This window comes from Dasypus novemcinctus, chromosome 6, assembly GCF_030445035.2.
Source record: "Dasypus novemcinctus isolate mDasNov1 chromosome 6, mDasNov1.1.hap2, whole genome shotgun sequence".
Taxonomy (NCBI): Eukaryota; Metazoa; Chordata; class Mammalia; order Cingulata; family Dasypodidae; genus Dasypus; species Dasypus novemcinctus.
In genome coordinates, this window is record NC_080678.1 from 3,633,945 (window position 1) to 3,646,430 (window position 12,486).

The following is a 12,486-nucleotide window of genomic DNA, read 5'->3' on the forward strand; positions in this document are numbered from 1 at the left end:
TCCCATGATCAGCTGCCTCAGAATCTAGCTTATTCCTCAATAAGCAGCAAGAACACCTCATCCCACCATGACTTGGAGCTCAGAACTTGGGGCTTAGGGAGGGTGGTCTGCTTAGGGGGAATTGAGGCTGTTCCAGTGACAGGAGAGCCCAGTGTGCTGGGGTACGAAAGAACCTATGGGTTCAGGCTGAAAGGATTTCAGGAACCAGAACCCGGCAAGTCTACCAGTCATAGAGCCAAGGGCAGAGATGTGGGAGCAGGGGAAGCTAACACAGAGACAAGCTGAGGGCCAAGGGCATCACACAGGAAGGCTAAGGAGTTCCTAGAGCCTGAGTTCCTGCTTTACTCCTCCTATAGCCCAGTCTTGAAAGGAGGCACCACAAACGGGCACAGTGGACACCAGGAGTCCAGCAAAGACACCAGCCACCAAGCCAGGGGTGTTTGGGGCCACTGTCTCCATCATGTCCCACAGTCATGGCTCCCTGTGATCTTCAGAATAGAGTTCAAACTCCTCTGCCCCTGTACATGGTCATTTAATATTTCCTCTCTGCCTTCCTTCAATGTCCTTTCCTTGCATTTCCTGAAGAAGGGAACTTCTCAAAATCCTTATCCCAGCTAATACTGTGCCTGCACTTCAGAAATGAGCACAAATGCAGATGCATTTCAGTGCCTTATGTCATAACCTTTATTATGCAGAAACATAATCAGAAAATTCAGGACTGAGCATTGAAAGTGGCTTGTGCCAAAACTTCAGCCTCTTGCAAGGCTGCAGAGCCAGGGTTTTCAGAAACATGCACAAAGCTGCCTTTTAAAGATTTTTCTATCACAACAATGCATGTCTCATGATTCATGTTGTTTTAATTTTGGTTTTTTCACCTGATAGCATATGGACAGGCCTTCCCCAAGCTGACAGAGGCACCCTAACTTAAAGAAAATTATCCCTGTTGAAGCATCAAGTATACACAGGTCACCAAAATTTAAATTTTGCCAAAGTCTTGGAGAGCTGCACATTGGAAAGATGCCCAGAAAGCACATTCTGAAACCGGCTTTGTTGTGAGCATGATGTGGCATGAGCTGGAACATTCTTGCAAATATTGTTAAATATTCCCTTCTCATCCTAAACCCTCAATGTGACCTCTCTGAACCATGTGTGTACAGATAAGAGTGAGCCATTTCCAACTCACAGCCCTCAGCTTGGTCTGTGCTGTGAACAAGCAGGTCAGATGGACAGAAAGCCTGACACCTGAGCCTCCACGGACAACACCGGGTGTAGGAGTGGGTGGTGAGAAACCCAACACCCCTGTAGACACTGGAAGTCCCCACACTATGTGTTCTACTGTCCACGGAGGCCAGGGCTGACCTGGAATGGATGCTGGGTTGTCAGCTGCTGCTGTGACACTTTGATAAGTGTCGTGTATTAGACTCACTTATTGCATCAAGGAGCAAAGATCAGGGGAGATCAGAAATGTCTCTTCCTATAATGCCCAGGGCAGAATTCATGCACCACCCAGACATCACAAATAAGGTCCATAGACCTGGCCAGGAAGAGAAGCCCAAATTTACTGCCTTTGGGAGCTGAGCAGCCTCAGGTCATTGCAAATATGGACGGACATGTGAGTAGCACCTACCTGTTAGGAAAGCAGGACTGAAGTCGACATGCCTGTCAGCGATCCTGGGGAATCACCAGGGAATCTGGACATGATGAGAATCAGATGTGCCTTGGAATGTCTACTCCCATCCTGCCTGACTCCCACCCCACCTGGTCCCCAACCTTGACCAGCCGCAACCCTTACAAGCCCCCAACCAGCACTGACAAGTCATCAAAATTCTTCAGAATTCATTAGGCTCCCAAGCCTTGGACTGAAAAGCCTTAAATCCTTCTTCCCCATTCCCTAAAATCATTTTTTGATTAACACTAAAAATAATTAAAATTCCTGCCCTAATACTGAGAAATGCTAAATGACAATGACTAACAACCATTCTAATTATTAAGATTTTATGAACTAATTTTTCAAAGACATTTCATCTTTAGACTTAATTGGTCTGGCTTAATTTTGGCTATCTCCTTTTCAAGAAAGGTTCTTTCTACCAGTACCAAGAGAAAGTCAGTGATCAACACTAAAAACCTAACCTTTAAAAGTGATGAACATACTGAAGGACTCTTTGAAATCCTGGAACCACATTAGATGGAACTGAGACCCTGTGCCCACAGAACTACCACTCTGACTCGACACAGAAGAAACAACCAACCTTCCCAGTGCTCACCCAAGCAGGGTCACAAAGTGGGCAGGGTATACACAGTCCTGATGGCCCCTGGGCTGCACGCAACATGGTTTATCAGAGGCAGCTGTGCTGGATGTCATCACCTGGTGAGTAGTTAGCCCACTGGGAAGCCAGCACCTGGTCCCAACACTCAGAGATATCAGGCAAGGCCCCAGGTGACCTGGCTCTGGACTGTGATGCACAGGGGATCTCCAGGAATCAGGTGTGCAGGGAGGTGAGCTCTCACCATGGGCTGAAGGCAGAGGCCTCAGCATCCAGCATGGACATCCAGCTCAGAGTGCAGCAGGTGGCACTCATTATTTTAAGAAAAAGCCAAGCTTTTGCAATGGGAGCTGACCTTCTCCCCATGATTGGGCATCCACCTGGTCTTCACCAGATGACCCACTCTAAGTCCTAGACCCTAGGTACTGTTTCCACCCTGGAAACTCAGAGCTGGGGGGCTACGGGGAGAGTGTATAGCTAAGTACCACTTTATAGATGGGACAGGTAAGGCCCAGAGAGAGGAGGAGCTTTCCCCACAGCACAGCTGTCTCTATAGAGCTGGCCTGGAATCATCAGTTGTGGCTCAAGACTAGCAGGCTGGGAAAGGCTTCCCCAGAAGGCAGAAGAGTTCAAAGACTAGCTCAGAATAGTTCCATGGCTAAGAGGGCCCTGGCTTAGGGAAGGATGTGGGAAGGGAAAGGGTTCTGTGACAGGCTGATTAAGGCACAAATGGGGGGCTCACCCAGTTTGAGCACTTCTTATCCTGGAATACTCTGGGCACTTTTCTCACCTTGATCATTTCACCCTCATGCAAAACTGCAGATAGGGACAAACCCACCCCATGCACAGAGAAAGAAGCTAAGGAGCTTGTAGGACCCCAAATGCCATGGAGGGATGGCTCTAGGAGAGTGGCCTGCAGGGGACCTTCTCAGCCTCCCCCTCCTTGCAACACTGCCCCTCCTCCTGGGCTGCTCCTTCTCTGGCTCCTTGTGGACATTGCCCCCTCCCTGCCTATAGATAGAATTGACAGCCCAGCCTCATGTCCAAGCTCCATCCACGAATCACACGTTCCTCCCTGCCTGATGGGTGTGCAGAAAGTTCTGGCAGCTGGGCTCGGTGTCAGGTAGAATTTAAGTGAGGGGAGAATCAAAGCCAGCCACAGAGGGCAAGTCCCAGAAAATACCTGGGCAAGTGCTCATTAAGGTTCAGGTGCAGACTACAAGTCTCAAAAAACATCTGGGCAAGTGTCCATCAAGCTTCAGGTACAGAGGAAAAGTCCCAGAAAACACCTGGGCAGGTGTCTGCCAAGCCTCAGGTGCAGAGGACAAGTCTGAGAAAACAATCGGGCAGGTATCCGCCAAGCCCCAGGTCCAGAGAGAGTGGTTGAGTGTGGGCAGTTGGAGGTGACCCTCTCAGAGGACCTCTGTGTAAGGTGAGCGATGGTCCCTTGCAGGCCGTCAACTCCCTGCCTGGGCCCTGCCCCATAGGCCAGCTGAGGAGAAGAGCAGGATGTCTCACCAGACTTGCCAGCTGCAGGCCTGAAGAAGCATCACAATTCACAAGTTGTGAGGCAATGTGCTTGTGTCCCAGCATCCAGGGATGGGATCCGATAGCACACTGAGGGGCTTCCACAGCCCCCAATGCTGTATAAACTCTCAGTGACCACCCCTGATTCCTGTACATGGGGTGTCCCTGCTCCCCCAACCCCACCTTTCCTCCCTCCATCTTTCCTTCCCTCCTCTCTCCATTGTTTTTTCTTTCCCTCCCTGCTGCTCTCTCTCTTCCTTCCATCCCTTCCTCCTCCCACCTCCCTCTTTCTCTTCCCTCTCTCCATCTGTCCATCCCCCCTTCCCCTCCACATTCCCCTCCCTATTTCCTCCCAGCCTCCCTCCCCACTCCCTCTCTTTTTCCCACATGATCCTCCCTCCCCTTCCCTCCTTTCCTCCTCTCCCTCTCCCCTTCTATTCTCCCCATCTCTGCTCCATCCCTCCCTCCCTCCCTCCTTCTCTTCTTCCTTTCCTCCTGTTCCTCTACTCCCCTCTCTATATTCTCTCCCTCTCCCTTCTTTCCTCCCTCCTTTTCCTCCATAAAGAATTGAGTAGATAGAGTTTCTTCTTTCTTTCCCCCTCCAGCGGCAGTCCAGATGTAAGGAATGGACAGTCTCCTGTGGGACATAACAAAGGTGAGAGGAGTGGGCTTCCAAGGCTCCTCAATTACCTAATGAATCACCTAGCATGGGCCTTGATCTCCCTGCTTGTAAACGTGGGCACAGGGGAAGTGGAATTGGCTCAACTGATAGAGCGACCACATGGAAGGTCCAGGATTCAAACCCAGGGTCTCCTGGCCCATGTGGTGAGCTGGCTCATGCACAGTGTTGATGTGTGCAAGGAATGTCAGTGCCATGCAGGGGTGTCCCCTGTGTAGGGGAGCCCAATGCTCAAGGAGTGTGCCCTGTAAGGAGAGCCACCCACACACAAAAAAGCACAGCCTGCCCAGGAGTGGTGCTGCACACATGGAGAGCTGACACAGCAAGATGATGCAACAAAAAAGAGACACAGGTTCCCAGTGCCACTGACAAGAATGTAAGTGGACACAGAAGAACACACAGTGAATGGACACAGAGAGCAGACAACAGGGCACAGGCAGGACAGGGGGAAGGGGAGAGAAATAAAAAATAAATCTTTTATAAATAAATAAATAAATGTGGGCACAGTGATGACTTCCCAGGATAGCTCTGAGGTGAATGAGAACCTGTGTATGGACTCCTGGCCCAGAACCTGGGGCCAGTGCTCCCATAGTGAGGGGTGAGCCTCTGGAGGGGCCGGCCTGCAGAGCAGGGGAAAGCCAGGCTTCAGGCTGAGGGGCTGAGCCCCAGTGGCCTTTCCTCCAGGCATCACAGGTACCATTGGTCTTGTGGGACCCCCGTCAGGCTGGCCTTCCCTCACCCAGCCTGTCCACTCTCTCCTAGATCACAGCTTCCTCCTGCTCTGTTTAGAGCTGATCCCTCTCAGGAGGTCCACTCCATGGTTCTTCCCTCTTTCCTGCATCTTGATTTTCCTGCCTTGTAGGCTCCTGCCCAGTTCTCATATTAAAGCACATAAACAAAAAGGCAGAACAATCCCTTCCTAGAGGCCCCACCTTTCACAACCAGCTTGATAAAGTACTGTCTTACTCGGACCCCCTTACTCAGTGGCAGGTCACCCTTTGCTTTGTTCCATCCCCTCTCATACTCTTCACTGTAGAAGGATCCCCATGGCAGTTTGAAATTGTTTTAAGAATCCCAAAAAGAGAAATACTATGTTTGTAAACTCTTCTGTTCCTCTGGGTGTGATAACCTCTGATTGCATTAATTTCAGGTGAGGATCCTTTGATTAGATTACTTGATAAGATCAATTTAGGGCTTTTGATTGGACTAATCAGTGAGGTGTGATTCAGGTTGAGTCTCTGCCTCCTTGCTGTGTCTGATATAAATGGACTCACGGATGGACAGACACACAGGAAAAAGGGAGCAGCATGTTTGGTTCTGTAGTATGTGAGAGGATCACTTAAGTACAAAGCCCCAGGAGGCTGGGTCCACAGAGCAGCTCAAGAGGAGACCAGCCCTGCTACATGCCTGATGGCTTACCGCTCAACCTGGGAAGAGAGTGCAACAGTCTAAACTTATGTAGGAGGCCTAGAAAAAACAAGCCCTAGGTTGGTTGCTCAATGCTGAGCTGCAAGAGATGGTAGATTCTGGAGGGGAAGGTAGAGACCACCACAGAGATTGCTGGCCATCTTGCTTCACCATGTGGTATCACACCAGGATCAACAGTAGCTGACTTTGGTGAGAAAGCATCTCTGATGTTACCTCAGTTTGGTCTTTTCATGGCCTTGGACCTGTAAGCTGTCACCCAAATAAATCCCCTTTATAAAAGCCACCCCATTTCTGGTACTTGGTATTGGCAGCCCTTTGGCAAACTAAAACAATGCCCAATGAGCTTCTCTTCAGCAAATTCAAACACCTTTTGGTCTTCACCCTGCCTTTCCTCAACAGCCTCCTAACAGCAGATGCACCAACCTCCTTCTGTAAACAACCCCTGCTTCATTCCCGTGCCAGCTCCCCCTCCTCCCCACTTTGCACCTGCTGGAGCTCCCCAGGACTAGTTCCAGGCTCCTCCAGGAGCTCATGCTGGCTCCCAGAATTTGGAAGCAAGTGCATCTCCAACCACAGATTCAGCCTCTTCAAGGGCAGCTCACCCCCAACCTTTCCCATTTGGGCTCCCCATCTTCTGCAGGCTCTCCCTGCTCCCCTCTCCTGGCTTCTTCAACTCCATGGGTTACATTTCCACCACCATAACTGAAAGCACTGCAAATGGGTTCCTTAACCTTGATTCATTATTATAACTAGATGATATTTCCTTAACTCCCTATAGCCTCCCTGCAACCTAATGACACCTGCCCTGATAAAATTCCACCCATTCATCATGCTAAAGACATTATTTTCAGGCAGTGCAATGATGAGTCAGTATGAAGCCCATATGCACCCCCTACTCTCCTGACTGCACTGAAATCCTCCCTCACCTAATTAGATAATTTGTGTAGATCTAATCAAAATATGCAGATGGAAATGCCTCACAATCCCCACCTCCCTGTTCCCATCCCAGAAAATTTTTCAAAAGTTTTAAGTCAAGGAGACAGATTTGAGCCTTGCCTCCTGTCTTCTTGCCTGGCTGCCTTGCAAGAACTCCTCTTTTCTCAAAATCCTGAAGTCATGACATTGACTCCTGTGCACATCAGGCAATGAGGAGTTTGTTCAGTAACAATTTGGTGATTCAGATGGGACTGTTAAGGACGTGGTGTCTTTTTGCCTGAGGCCCTGAAGCATATCAGGATGGGATTTTCCAGTCACTGAAACTAAGTCTCCATTTATTTGGAGACTTGATGATCATAAACTTCTTCCGGCCCTGCCAGAATCACAGACCCATTGGCACAGTTTAATTTAGAGAGTAGAAATGGTTCCAAGAACAGAAAATTTTTGCAAAGATTGGGGGTTTAAGTTCCACCCTAGATTCTGTGTGAGTAACTTTGAGTGCCTACTCTCTTACTGAAGCTTTTTAGCTATGACTGTGAGCTCAAGTTCCACAGTAGTGACAAGTCGCCCTTGAAGGGTGCAAGTCCCTGTTTCCTAGGATTGTGGGTTTGAGTCCCACCCTAGGGTCTAGGATTGTGAGCCCAAGGCCCACCCAGAAGATAGGAACAAGGTTTACAGGAATTGGCCACAGAAAGTACTCACAATTTCTGGTTCTAGGTAAGCTCACAAGGGTCAGAAGTAAGTTTGAGACCTGCTGCAGAAGGTCTACACTGGGAAATCAATTGGCATTCAATAATTGTAACCGTGGGAATTAATAGTAGTACATATGACTGCATCCTTTAAAATGAATTCTAAGTCATCTATGTTTAGTTAAGAATCAATGAAAAAGAAGGGAACAGAGGAGGCAGGGCAAGAGGGTGTCAGAATAAGTGCAGCCACATCATCTCTCCTACAAAAAATGGCTGAGTGGGGACAAAATCCTGCCTGAGTGAGCTGTTTTGGGAACCCACAAAGTAAGAGGCTTCTGGACATCGATGTAGAGTGAGTGTGACAAAAAAGTGATTGCTCAAGGAAAAACCATGGGTTTCTGGTGCTTGTAGCTGGATCTGTAGGAAGGCTAAACCCCTCCCTTAGGGCAGGTAGCCACAGCATTCCCTGAACCCCACTGGTCACACAGTGGCATTCCCCGAATCCATGTTCCCCAAACCTGGCATTTCCTGAATGCATGTTCCCCAAACCCTGCATTGCCCAAACCCTGCATTCCCCAAACCCATGTTGCCTAAGCCTGGCATTCCCTGAACCAATGTCCCCCAAACCAGGAATTCCCCAAACCCCAAACCCTAGCATTCCCAAACTCTGCCAGTCACAGGCAAACTCAGATAATGGGATGGTTCTGGTGAAAGATGCAGAGGGGTCTCACAAGTGTGAGTTCAATTTTCTGGACCCCCCCCCCCTTTTTGAGCTTTGAGGAGCATACCAGCTGGTTTAAGGAGAATGAGGAAGAGGTGAGAGGCAAATCTGCTGAAGCTGCCTGATTTATCTAAATGACCTGGGATAGGGAAAATTGGTCTGGAAGAAGGTGGAATTGGGAATTAACTAGTCCTGTGCAACTCGACTAAGGGAGGGGGAAAGTAGGAAGTGCTTGGTAGGCTTCCAAGAGCATATTTAGGGTTTCAGGCAAGGGGTGGGTGCTCTCTCTCAAAGAGACTGAGAGTCATTATTTTCTGTGTTTTGGAGAGGAGCTCTCACATGGACTTCCTGCTGCCCTGGGAGAGAGAGAAGTGAAAAAGGGAGGAGGAAAGGACAGATTCCTAATCAGTTTATGCAAATGCAAAGAGTTGATCTTTCCCCAGGAAGGGGAATCTTTTTGAGGAGCAGATTGACCCAGAAGAAGGGTTTGACTCAGTGGAGGAGTTTCAGTCTTGAATGTGCAAGGTCTCTGGTTCAGTTCCTGGCTCTTCTTAGAGCAGTGACCCATTGGGATATTAAACATCCAACTGATACTGTGACACACAGAAAACATACACTTTGTCCTTGTATTAGTTTCCCTTGGGTGACTTATTTTTCCTAAAAAAAAAAAATTACATATTTAACTTACTTTACTCACTAAAACCCACTTCAAAATCTGCAGTGAAAAACCTACAGGGTAATTGATTGATAAACACCAGCAACTGGCAAGCTCCAAAGGGGCTTAAGAAGGAAGTCTGGGTTTTTTTTTTAATTGGTTGACTCCTTATTTGAGAGCTTCTCTGGTTTTTTTGTTTGTTTGTTTGTCTTCTTGTCTTTCCTTCCTCTTTATTTCGCCATCCTTTTTGTTTTCTTTTTTCTATTGGGTGCTTCTGGTTTGTTTCTTGTTTGTTATGCTTCTTAGACCTCGATTTCCTCTTTCCTGTGTGGGCTGATTTTGGCTACCAGTGCTATCTCTTTTCCTTTCTACATCTTTCAATCTTCCACCTTCTGTTATTGCGCTTACATTCCGCCTCTCCTTGTTAAGCCCCCAATTTTTCTGGCATTTTACTTCTAATATTTCTATTCTGTTTCTCATCTTTTATTAACTCTTTATATTATTGTCCTTTCTTTTCTATTTCCCTCTCTCCTTATCATGTTGACCTTTTTAATTCATACTATATTCTTCTCCATATTCAGTTTCCCATCTCATGTATGTACTCCACTTTTTTATTCCTATAACTCTACACAGCTTACAAGAGTTTAATATTCATTCTCCTAAGTCTTACATGGTTCTTCTGCTAACATTTACTATCAATATTACTTTATCCTTTTTCTTTTCTTACCTCGTTTGCTTTCTCTGGCTCTAATATTTTTCCTTCAAGGGAAGTTAGACAACAACAGGAAATAGAATAAGAAAAATAAAATGTCAAAGAGAAAATTTAACACACACACAAAAACTGTACCTAAATAACCTGAGACTAGACAGAGAAGCTAATCAACTAAACAAACCCATCAAGATAAAATGACCAGACAACAACAAAAAATTACAAGCCATACCAATAATCAGGAAGACATGGTCCAATCCAGTGAACAAACTAAAAACCAGGAAGAGGAACAGAACATCGAACAACTAATCAAAGTTCTCCAAACAAATATCATGTATGAACTTAATAAAGTGAAGGCAGAGATTAAGGATTTTAAGAAAACACTTGGTGAGCACACAGAAGAAATTGTAAACACGTGCAAAAAGATAATTATGGTGATGAATGGCATGACCCAAGAAATCAAAAATACACTCCCTGCAAATAACAGCAGATTTGAAGAAGCAAAGGAAATAATTAGTGTTGTGGAAGACAGTACATCTGAAAGCAGATAGTAGAATTGATCAGTAAAAAGATAGGAAAAATCCAGCAAGGACTTAGGGACCTGAATGACAATACAAAACACACAAACATAAGAATTATAGGCATCCAGAAGAAGAGAAAGGAAAGGGGACAGAAAGGATGTTGGAGGAAATAATGGCTGCATACTTCCTACACTTATTGAGGGAGATGGATGTATATATTCCAGAAGTGCAATGCACCGCAAGCAATATAAACCCCCAAAAGCCTACCCCAAAACATATGCTTGTCAATTTATCCAATGCTCAAGACAAAGAGAAAATACCAAGGGCAGCAAAAGAAAACAGAGCTAAAACATGAGGGAAGCTCAATAAGATTAAGTGCTGATTTCTCATCTGAAACCATGGAAGCAAGAAGGCAGTGGTATGACATAGTCAAGGTAATAAAATAAAAAAATTTACAACCAAGAATACCCTATCCAGCAAAGCTAGTTATCAAAAATGATGAAGAGTTCAAAATATTCACAGATAAAGAGAACTAAGAGAGTATGCCAATAAGAAACCCTGTCCTTCAAGAAATACTAAAGGGAGTTCTGGAGATGGAAAGAAAAAAACAAGAGAGACAGAGTTGGAAGAGAGTGTGAGAACAACTAAAAAGGCAAAAAGAGAAATAAAAACAACATATGACATACACAAATCCAAAGAAAATATGGCTAATATAAGTAATTCCTTGAGAGTAATAACAATGAATGTTAATGGATTAAACTCACCTGTTAAGAGACAAAGATTGGCAGAATGTATAAGGAAATATGACCCATCTATATGTTGTCGACAAAAAATCCACCTTAGATCCAGGGATTCAAGAAGGTTGAAAGTGAACAGCTGGAAAACAATCTTACAAGCAAACAATAACCAAAACAGGGCAGGAGAAGATATACTAATATCAGACAAAATAGACTTTAAATACAAAACTGTTGTGAGAGACAAAGATGGATACTATATTAGTAAAAGGGGCAATCTTTCAAGAAGAAAGAACAATCATAAACATTTAGGTACCTAACCAGGGCACATCAAAATATGTGAGGCAAACATTGGAAAAACTAAGTGGAAGAATAGATGCCTCTACACTTATAATGGAGGACTTAATACACCATTAGACAGAACATCTCAACAGAGAATCAATAAAGAAACAAAGACTGTCATATGGAACTTAAACAACACTCTCAGAAAAAGTGGGTCAAGGAAGAAATCTCAAAAGAAATTAGTAAATACCATGAAACTAATGAAAATGATAACATGATATATCAAACTTATGAGATGCAGCAAAAGCAGTACTGAGAGGGAAATTTATAGCCACGAATTCATATATCGAAAAAGAAGAAAGAGATAAAATCAAACACCTGATGGCACACATGGAAGAATTAATTAAAAAACAAACAAACAGCTAACCCCAAATGAAGAAGGAAGAAAGAAAAAGCAAAGATCAGAGAAGAAGTAAATAAAATAGAATATAAGGAAGCACTAGGAAAAATAAACAAAATAAAGAGCTGGTTCTTTGAGAAGATCAATAAAATTGACAAACCCTTAGCTAAAATAACAAATAAAAAGGAGAGAAGATGCAAATACACAAAATAAGAAATGAGAAAGGGGATATCACCACTGGCCACACAGAAATAAGGACCATTGTAAAAGGATACTTTTAAAAACTATATCCCAACAAGAAGGACAATTTAGAGGAAATGGACAAATTCCCAGAAACTCGTAAATAGCCTTTATTGATGAAAGAAGAAATTCATGATCTGAACAAACCAATCACAAGCAAAGAGATAGAATCAGTCATTTAAAAAACCTCACAACTAAGAAGAGCCCCAAGTCAAATGACTGCACAGGTGAATTCTACCAAACATTCTGGAAAGAATTAACACCAATCATGCTAAAACTCTTCCAAAAAAATTGAAACAGAAGGAACATTGCCTAACTCATTCTATGATACCAACATTACTCTAGTACCAAAGCCAAACAAAGACACCACAAGAAAGGAAAATTATAGACCAATATATCTAATAAACCTAGATGCAAAAATCCTCAAAAAATACTTGCTAATTGCATTCAACAACACATTAAATGAATTATACGCTATGACCAAGGGGGATTCATTCCAGGTATGCAAGGATGGTTCAACATAAGAAAATCAAAAATCAATGTAATACACCATATAAACAGATTGAAGGAAAAAAATCATATGATTATATCTATAGATGTAGAAAAAGCAATTGACAAAATACAGCACCCTTTCTCAATAAAAACATTGCAAAAGATCAAAATACAAGGAAATTTTCTGAACATGATAAAGAGTATATATG